The 10,990-nt window shown below is 28.0% G+C and overlaps 1 protein-coding gene across 1 annotated transcript in view; it reads right to left on the bottom strand.

Moving 5' to 3' along the window:
• LOC106680673 (very long chain fatty acid elongase AAEL008004) overlaps window positions 1–10,990 on the bottom strand; it is a gene marked incomplete at its 3' end in the record, with an annotated part of 207,714 nt that overhangs the window by 195,668 nt on the left and 1,056 nt on the right.

The raw sequence follows: 10,990 nt of genomic DNA, 5'->3' as shown, positions 1-10,990 counted from the left end.
TTCATTAATTCTGATGTGCGAAGCGAAAGCGAAAGTAGATAACGAAATCTAATAAAATCTATACTAGGCCAACTGGATACCAACTCTTACAAATTATAAAGTTTCATATAAATAGGATTAACAGTTTGATTGATCATGCTCGAATAAAATTTTGACTGTAGACCGACAGAAAGACGTATAGAACCAATTTTGTCCCTGCATGACAATAACGTAAAATATGAACGAAAAATTTATGTGATCACTTCATCACATGGCTTACTTTGAACTAAGCATGATAGATAACGTTTTATTATATTGAGCTTACGATATTAACGCAGGATAATTTTATTTATTTTTTAGTAGAAGAAAAAGGAAAGACTAAAACATTTTGAAGTACTCACTGTGATAAAATATAAAAAATATGTCATATTTTCTCAAATCACAACTTCTTGTCCAAAAACAAAACTATAGAAAACAAAAATTACATTCAGAAGGGGGTTGTAATAATAGAATAAATCAGAAAATTGTCGTAATAAACTGTATTTACAGGTACTAGAATATTTTTAAACTGTAGCAATAATTCCTTCAAGATAGTATCATCTACAACAACTCGTAAAACACAACCTATATTATTTTATTGAATCATCAATTTTATCACCCTTCTATCGTACATTTCAGGGGATCAGCCATTAATCATGAAATGAGAAGTTATGCATTGCTCTCGTACTAAAGATTGCCAACACCGCTAAGCATAAGCTGTAAAAAAAAAAACCTTTTTTTTTTCACTTACCAATGATTCCCAACAATTTATATCATTGAAGAGACCCCTTCATTGTCTGTCGACTGTAATGTGTATGAGTTTAAGACATGTGATTCTTTGATCGTCCATCATCCATATTTATGTGACTGAATTTCTTCCACATTAAATAATGTTATTGTAATGCAATAAAAACCTTTAAGGATAATAAGAAGTAATTACATTCACACTTATAGTGATTTTGAATATTCAAACAATTAAAAGCCACTAATTGTTCAATATTTTGCAATATAGGCTACTATTAGAAAAAATATGAATAGAATTTATGATCAGCAGTAAAATCATACAATTTCTAATTTTTTTTTTCTACAGATTGATAGTAGTCCGAGAAAAGCTTATACTTTTGTCTAATTCGCCATATTGTAAAGGAACCACAAAAAACTCTTGTCAAGCCAAATCAAGATTACGGATGTAATCTATTTCAACGCGCTCTTGAAGGAAAACGAAAGGAATAAATTGCACAATATTCCAATCAGAGATGTAGAGGAGTCCGCTGTCCCGATTGCTCTACCAAATAGACTTTACCAAAGTTTCTCATTCTACTATCAATATGTTTTATATGTTAAATAACTTAAGCTTTAATTATATTTTTACATGATGTATTGCAGATTAAATCGCAAAATTAAATGGGTAGGTAATTACTTTAATTAATTAAAATCACTACCGTTTACGAATAATGTAGTAAAAAATCTTCTTAAATATTTCTACTTTGGTATCTGAAAAACTTACGTCTTTATCTTCTTCCTTAAATTAGAACTTCCCATTAGAGTGCTACCAATGGGTAGTTGCTCTACACGCCTGTAACACTCCATTTTAACTAAGATCAAATTTAATCAATGTATTATATAATATACAGTTGTAAATTTCAATAAAGATATTTAAAAAAAAATTAGAACTAATAAAACATTCTTGGAAATGGGCTTTGGACAGCTCAAAATTAAAAACAAAACTTGAAGAGTATAAATGGATTTTTCCACGAATTCTTAAAAAATTAAATGTGTATACATATTTTGTTCTATAAGATTATAAAATAAAGAGAGATAAAATTTGCAGGTAATAATGAAAAAAATACAAATAATTTTGGAGTTCAAGAACAATCAATTCAATATGACTTCTGAAAGTATACAGGTATCTATTTTGTATCCAGTATTATTTATTTTAAAAATAAATAGTACAAATTAAAATCACTCTAGTTTTGTAATAATGAATATACTTATCATATTATTTTTTTTATTTTAATATTTCCATTAAATAATATCCATCGATGCAACCATTATCCAGTGTTTTCCATGACCTCATGATTTGTTTGTGCAAATCAGGGAATGAAGTACAGTCTATTTACATGATATGCAACATTTTTAAAAAATATTATTGCTATTATCAACTATTTACAATAATACCATAAATTGTTTCACACAATTTTTTGTTACGTCCAATAAAAAATATAACCAATAAACAAGTAAGACGTTTCGTTGCTTGTTTTGATTTTTGTTGAATGATATAATAACATCGATCGATCGCTTACCCAACTTGTAAAAACTGCTAAAATAGAAAGGAGGATCTTAAGAAAAATCTATGGGCCCAGGAAAACACAATAAGGTTACAGGCTAAGATCTAACGAAGAGATTTACAGAAACATAAATATCTGGAAACCGAGATGAGAATCAGAAGGCTGATGTTCTATGGGGACATGAAGAGAATGAAGGAGGAAAGATTAAATAAGAAGATCTTAAAAAAAAAAAAGTTAGCTACAAAAACATGGGAGGATACACGAAGCAAATAAGAGGGGAATTAAAGGGACTTAAAATCTCAGAAACCGACTGCCTAGAGAGATACGTATAGGTAAAAATTGAAAAATCTCACCAATATTGGAAGAGGAAAAAAAATGGGAAAAAGAAAGAAAATCAAGACTCCCCAAGAAGCCTAACCATTGATATTCATGTTGTCCTTAGTGGCCGAAATGAGATAAAAAAAAACATCGATACACATCAAGATTTTTTATTCGTAATTATGAAAATAATTTCATTTATAATATAAATTCATAATATTAATAATAAATGTACCTATTTAAAGCATCTATTAGCGGTGCCGAAATGAGAAAGACACTATTGAATGACAAAATCTGCCTTGTTTAAATATACCAATTTATTTCACATACACAACGACGTTTCGGGATTATCAACCATCTTCAGGTTGCTAGAAAACCAAATTGAACAAAATTGAATAACATATAAAACAAGATTTTATTAATTTTTATTCAACAAAAAAATAACGACGAATAGTGAAACATAATATTCTTTTGATTGACTTATCTACTGTTTTCCCACACGATGTAGTTAGATTATTTTATTTTCCATAAATATAACAAAATATCTTTGACTTACGGTCTTTTATACGTCAGTCCCAAAAAGGCTAAAAATTATAATATTTTGTTTTACTGAAACGTTCGACTTATATATACATCTTTATCCCACTTTAACAGTGTAACATCTGAAAAAAATGGTTATTTTGAGATATGCATGTAATTTTTGTAATAAGAGTATAATAGAGAGTACTGGAACTGGTATTTGGTGGGGAGAACAAGTCCGGCAAGTGGCCTAGTGGTCCTCCTTTTTGCCAATCCTTGGTGGCCACCTCAGTTGTCGCCGCGTATTAACAAAGGTGTCAAGATTCATTGTTCGAGACCGCCGAAAAATGAATGCTAAACTACCCCAGGTGGGAATCGAACCCACAACGTTCCGAACCGAGCTCACTGGGACCTGCGCCCCAACCCGCACGGCCGTCACGTCCCTATAATAGAGAGATGTAACTTTAATATCTCGAAATACATTTTTTTCTTTGAAATTTATGATATATGTTTTACTATATTTATGTTGTATCATGATTTTGTGTTTTACTATACAAGTCTTACTCTTATTGCTTAGGGGTCCATACCTCAAAATAACCATATTTCGAAATGTTACACTGTTGAACTAGAAAGGCCATATATCCTACAAATTATTAAGTGTTATGAAAATTAATATTCAATTTATCAATAATAGCCTTATTTATTGTGAATCGAAGTTTTTGAAATAATTGGATTTTGTAAAACTATTTTCTTTTTTAAGAATTTGTATATTTTAGTGAATTTAGTACAAATTCAGTTGAATTGGGTAGTAAGGTAGATTAAGTGACTGCTCGTTGAAGGTAAATCATTTTAATTAACAAGCATTTTAGCATTATAAACATTTTCATTTTTTTTCAGTTATCATTTTTTACATAGGAGTTTTTCAATTGAATTTTTTTATATAATATCTATATATTATAAAAAATCTTTCCCCTCCCGAGAAGTAGGGACCCTTTTTTCCTATTAATTATTATCTAAACATAACAATTATTTTGAAATTTTTTTTATTTTAATGTTCTGTTAATTTAAAAATGTTTGTATCTTGTTTTTTCATTTAGTCCTCACTAAGCCCTGCGAAGGGGGCTAAACTTTGGTTTACAATAAATAGTTTTATTTTACTATTTTGGTAATTTTATTGACCATACCTAATTATTTTTTACATAGCAGTGTAAACTATTTTTTTTTTAACTATGTAGAGAATGTTTCTTCAAAATAATATAATTCTTATCCGTTAAGAATTAGCAGTTGTATAAGTAGAATGCAATCAATGTCTAGCTGGTGCTGACCTTAAAACATTATGAGTCTTTGAAATAAATTTCTAACTGTATATAAAACCTCTTGATTAAAGCTCAAATAAGAAAAATAATATTGCATTATGAATAAAGTTCAAAGAATTAAGCTCGTATTAGGAAAATAATAATATTAATTACAATTAAAGTTAATAAGGTATATTAGGCAAAAAGAAATAAAAGAAACCTAATATATGCTTCTATTTCTGTTGACACAAAACAACATAAATGAAATACTTTTACAAAATAAAAGGGAATCAAAGAAATACCTTTAACGAAAAAAAAAAAAAAAAACGTAATAGAAAATTTTAAAACAAAACTGGTTTAAGGATTAATACTTAGGAAAACTCATATTTATGAAAAGAATATTTATGAAAACTATAACATGTAGTCAATACTTAGAAAAACTAGATAATTTATTGCCATGTGATGGTTTCGGCTCCGTGGCGCCCCATGTTGATTAAATCTCTAGTTGAGAGGTTTACGATGATATGGTGACAATAGACGCTACGCAAAAAGAGAAAAAAAAACTTAAAATAATACCATAAAGTAACAGAAAATATAAATAAAATATATTTTTATAAAGATATCTTCACATGCATTTGAAGATTTATTTTATTTAAATTTAAAATTATGGAAATTCTTTCAACGTAAACACTAACCATTATTATTCAACTAACAACAATTTGTATCCCTTATTAAACACCTAATTTTTAATTTTTTGAAAGTCTAAACATTTATAAATCTATATTCAATACACATATTTTAACTATTTTTTAAAACATGATATGGCTCAAACATTATAAAAAAATAGGGATTGACTTATTATTATAAAAATGGGGTTTATCTTGGCATACAAATAAATAAACCAGATAAGCAATCATAAGGCTCTTGCTAAAACTGAAATTCGCGTTGGCGCCACGATATTTTCACATAAGGTCAGGGGCCTGAAGATTCTGGCAGACATATCGTCATGAATTCAACCTTTTTGATTGCTTCAATAGTGAAAGTGTCAATCGCAGAATTGTTCAAAGCCCACTGTGTTTGCAGAGCTTGTTTTGCAGTGGGCGAAAAATATTCTTATCGAAATAGGCTGACCTACTTACGTTATTTATGCGTGGACACAAATATGCATGAACGAACCTACAACCTGTACCCACAAAGGATTTCGGAACCTTAATAAGGAAGTCATTTTGACAAGAAGTTACTAAAGATGGCTTGGGATTTCATTAACCTACAGGAAGTCCAAGGATTTGCAAGATAAGGGGTCCTTCAGATAGGAGAATTTTCTCAACAATTTTGTGTTATCAACTGAAATAAATAACTAAATATTAGTTAAAACTATTAGTTCATTTGAAATTTGAAAAAATAAATAAAATGTTTAAACACCAACAAGAGGTACGTACTTTCATGAATTTTATATTAGCCATTTCGTAAATGATTTCATTAAAGTCTAGCAATGAAACGTGAAATTATTTTGGTAAATATCATGAATACTACTACTCCTATGAAGATAAACGTAATAAACTGATTTACAGTCCATTCAACTAGCTTTAAATTGGGTACTGGCAGGCAATCTGTACGTCCAATTAATTTTTTTTTTCTTTTAAATAGCTGGGCCCTGTTTCATAATAAAGTACAAACTAATACTATTAGTCTTGTACATTTAACTTAATACAATGACAATGACGTGTACAATAGTAACTTGTACTTTAGTACTTTTTAACTCCTGTGATATCACTAATAGTCCTCCCTGTTATGAAAAAAACATAATAGTACAAGAGCCGGGAAGAAAAAAAGGCAGTTATCTCACCCCAATTTTTGATTACTTTAATGAAAACTAGGTATAATTAATAGTCTAAATTGATGAGTATGCCAAGTATAGGTAGGGGGGATAAAAAGTGACTGCTGTTTCAAAACCTTAAAAAAACATTAATTTTTCATTCGGACCTCTATATCTTAAAAACTAACACCGACACTAGAAAATCTAAGAGAAAATTATTGAAAGAAGAGTAAATTTTCTGAAATATTAGCCCCAAAAGAGCTATTTACGTCCAATAGTTCTCGATATAGAGCTTTTTAAAAAGCAAAATTTTTTAAAAATCTACTGAAAGATTAATAGTTAGTTAATTTATTTTGAGAAATCTATATCTCAGGAACTATGTGACGCACAGATGTCTATTAGCACTCATATTAAAGGTAGTTTAATGGACTATAAAGAGCTTTATGGCTTTTACCTTCGTAGGAATAGTAGTATTCATGATATTTTCTAATATAAATTGTTTAATGAAAAACATTTCAGAAACCATTGGACATCTGTACGTCTGCTAGCGCTCAAATTAAATCTAGTTAACTTTACTACAAAATAGTTAATTATGTTTATCATTGTAGGAGTAGTAGTTTTTATGATGTTTGACAAAATAAACTCACAAAATGTTAATTTCTAGTTGTTCCGATAAAATGTTGGATTTTTGAAAAAATATATCTCTAGATCCGTAAGACGCACATATGTCTCCCAACACTCAAAATAAAGGAAATTTAATTTTCTATAAAGCAGTTTATGACACTTATCTTCGTAGGGGTAGTATTTTTTATGATATTCACATATGAATATAAATTTGGCAAATGAAAATTTGTCCGAACAACTATAAATCAATTTATTTTAGCTAATTTCATGTAAACTGTTACTCCTATGAAGATAAATATCATAAGCTACTTTATAGCTCATTAAACTAGCTTTAATTTGAGTGCTAATAGACATCTGTACATCAAATGGTTTTTGAGATATAAATTTTTCAAAATAAATTCACTAACTACTGATCTTTCAGTACGTCCCATACAACATTTTTCTGAAACGTTCCTTTTTAAAAGCTATATCTCGAAAAATATTTAACGTAAATAATTCTATTAGGGTTCATATTTTAGCAAATTTACTGTTCTTTAAATGACGATCTCTTAGGTTTTCTTGTGTTCTTACTTTTTGAGATATAGAGCTCCGAATGAAATTTTTTTTTTTTATCGCTTAGAAACAGCCGCCATTTTTTATTGCCCCTACCTATACTTGGCAGACTCATCAATTTTTACTATTAATTATACATAGTTTTCATTAAAGTAATCAAAAATTGGGGCGGGATAACTGCATTTTTTCTCCTCTTGGGGTCTTGTACTATAAGTATTAGTGTAATTAACACGTTGTTTCTATACTTGTATTCTGAACTAATTCCGTGAGAGCTTCAGGGAAAGAGACTTCAACGTGAGAAGCCAGGTTCGCAGCTCGTGGAACTAAACCAAGCACAACAAGTAGCTTCATGGAGGAACTTAGTGTTGATATTAAGTACGTGCCGAAAATGACAGAAGGGATAATTCTGAACTCCCTGGGAATCATCCACCATCACATTTTATATATCCATGCAATTTTATACTTATCAAATATTTCTTACTTTTAACTTTTAGCCTAATATACTCATTTATTTTATTTTAATCTTTGTAAACAAGTGTTAGAGTATTTTTTTTTATATTAATAGATTGTAAATGTGGAGGACCATATTGGGTTTTATGTATATTTATGTTTTTTTAATATAATTGAAATGTTTATACGATTTTCATATTCTATACTTTAACTTAAATTTACTTTCATGTGTAATCGAGAAAGTGTTAAAAGTGTAAAAGAGAGAAAAATTGTAGAATTGAAATAATGGAAAAATAAAACAAATTAAAAGAACGGTAAAAAGATAGAAAAAATGTGAAAGGGGAGAAAGAACAAATAATAAAGAAAAAAACTAATAATTTATAACTCTAGCACATAATGCAGACATTTTTATAATGCGACAATTTAAATAAAAAAGTATGCTGTTTATTTATATTATATATTTTTTATTTAGTTTATATATTTATATTATAAAAAAAAATGTGCTTCACTAGTCATAAGTATGCTGTGTAAAAGGAAACCCAATGAAGTTTCATGGACAGTACAACATTATTAATAAAGTATTTTTTCTGTATTCAAACTAATTTCAATAGACCCTAAAATGATTAGTCATTCCATAAAACAATAATAAATGGTACTTTGGAACAAAAACTATTATATTTTGTATAATATTAAGTATATTATTAATAATATATAAATTATATTATTACAAAAGATATATAAATACAGTCTACAAAAAAGGGTAGGTTTGGAAACAATAAAAATCTAAACAATTAATGAATGAATTACAGTCAAGCGGTCATATTCTTTTATACAGATTAAAATAAATGCTAGTCGTTAATGAAATACACAATGAAGCCGCAAGTGGTTATTTCAAACCTAACTTGAATAATCAATGACTATTATTTTTTTCAGAAGTAAATAATGTTGTTTATTTAATAAATATGTGTACAGTTTTTAACTCAAATATTTAATTGATAATCATAACAATATATATTTTTTAATTAAAAGTATCATCAAATTAATTTCGTTTGATCTATCTTGTTTAATGGTGTAAAATTTCGCTAGTCATTCACTTTATTTATGTTTATATTTTATTTTTTGTATAATTGATGTCATATTAGTTGTAGTAAATTTTGTGTCTTTAAAAAAATAAATTCTTATCCTACGGTTTAACTAACTTATCTTTTTCTTTTTTTTTTTTATTATAACAGATGATTATAACGAGTAGTTTGGTCGATGTACGACATGTAACAATCTCATAAGAGGAGATCATAACACAAAAAAAGGCAATCCTTCCCAGCCGGAGTCGCCCCGCTAAGAACCCCGGAGAGAAACGGTCCTATATCACTTTTTAAATATTAGCTTAAAACGGAAAGAGGGAACTTTAAGATATTTAAATCGAACAATATTTAAAAAGCGCCTGAAATTCAAAAACGGCATGAATTTTAAATTTAAAAATTATTGAAGTTTTAAGCTAAGATGTGTTCAGTGTCAAGGGACCAAGAATTACCGGAAGATATTGCAATTAAATTTTATAATCATTAATAATCAAACAAATATTAATAAATCCGAAATCAACGGATGACTTAATATGTTTCACGCTATTAAACAAGACTGCGTAATTTGATAATACTATAAATTAAAAAATACATATTGTTATGATTATAAATTAAATTCTTGAGTTGAAAACTATATAAACAAATGCATTGCTTAAACCACATCATTTACTTCTGCAAGTAATATTGTTGATTGGCTACTCAAGAAAGTTCTGGAATAACCACTTGCGGTTTCATTGTGTATTCCATTAATGACTAACATTTATTTCCATCTGTATAGACGATGGGCATAACAGTCATTTATGTTTTGCGGTATTTCTAATGGGATTCACAATATACCTTATACGCGACTATTCGTTATTTTAGATTTTAATATAAAGAGGACAGTTTCAAAATACGTTAGTAAAATTTCGCCTTTAGTTCATTGTAACTTGTTTGTTGAAGCTTTTTATCCGGTTGTGACAGTTCGTCATTCGTGATGTTTTAGTCTTAAATTTTGCTATTACCATGGTTATAAATACTTATTATAGCGGATAGTTTTTATTTATAATATAAAATATATTATATTTTATGTCTTAAAATCGTTAAAAAGCTTAAAAGAGTATTCAATGAAAATAGTTGCCATTACAGAGAAATAATACTAACGCAAATTAGGGGAAAGATATTTCATACAAATTGTAATGGGGTCATTGAATACCACTTAAAGTTTTTGTATTGGCCATTTTGCCATTTGGTTATTAATAAGAATTGTTCTATGATTTTAACATTTTTATAAAACATCTTCGAAACTATAGTCTCTATAGATTTTTAAGTAATAAAAGAAAATGGTATTTTATAATTTATCATGACTTTTATTATTTTATATAAACTTATTTATATATGATCGCAACTATTAATAACAACATGAAATAAAAGTTAAAACTCAGATAAATTTATGTAAACATGAAATCGTGTAATCTTACACTTCAATCAATTATAGCCAACGTAATAGCATTAGTATGATTCATAAGACCCTGAAAATATTATGAGCCTGGTTCGATCCTATTTGGTGGGATGAAAACATATGTTTGTCCTCCAATTCAACATTTATTTTTTAACAACAGAGGGTTGAAATTATATAATACTGGCCCATAGCCAATAAATAAGCAGAGGTTAGTTATTATGTAATTTAAAATGACATTTCTGATTTAAGGTGTTTTTAAAAAGTTTCTTTGATCTAATTCTCACTTAATTTATATGTTCTTGGGTCCCTTCTGACCCAAAAATACACCTTTTACTTATTTTTCGCGATATTTTAAACTCCTATAACTAATACTTTAAACATGTATGAAGTATGTCTGATGTTAATGAATTGACTCATTTTTCTTTTTTACAATCAATTCAAAAGAATTTGTTGAAAATTCTTGGAGCAATTTTGAATGCTGAATACAAATCATCGGCTCAAAATCTATAGGTACAATTACTATTAAAAGCATAGGGTCGGTATTAAGAAGAAAATTGTTAATTTTAATTTACATTTTTTTGACGTATTTA

The sequence above is a fragment of the Halyomorpha halys genome, unplaced genomic scaffold (genome assembly GCF_000696795.3).
Source record: "Halyomorpha halys isolate HHAL.00 unplaced genomic scaffold, Hhal_1.1 Scaffold276.1, whole genome shotgun sequence".
Taxonomy (NCBI): domain Eukaryota; kingdom Metazoa; phylum Arthropoda; class Insecta; order Hemiptera; family Pentatomidae; genus Halyomorpha; species Halyomorpha halys.
Note: the sequence above shows the minus strand (reverse complement) of the source record. Positions and strands in the feature narration are given on the sequence as shown.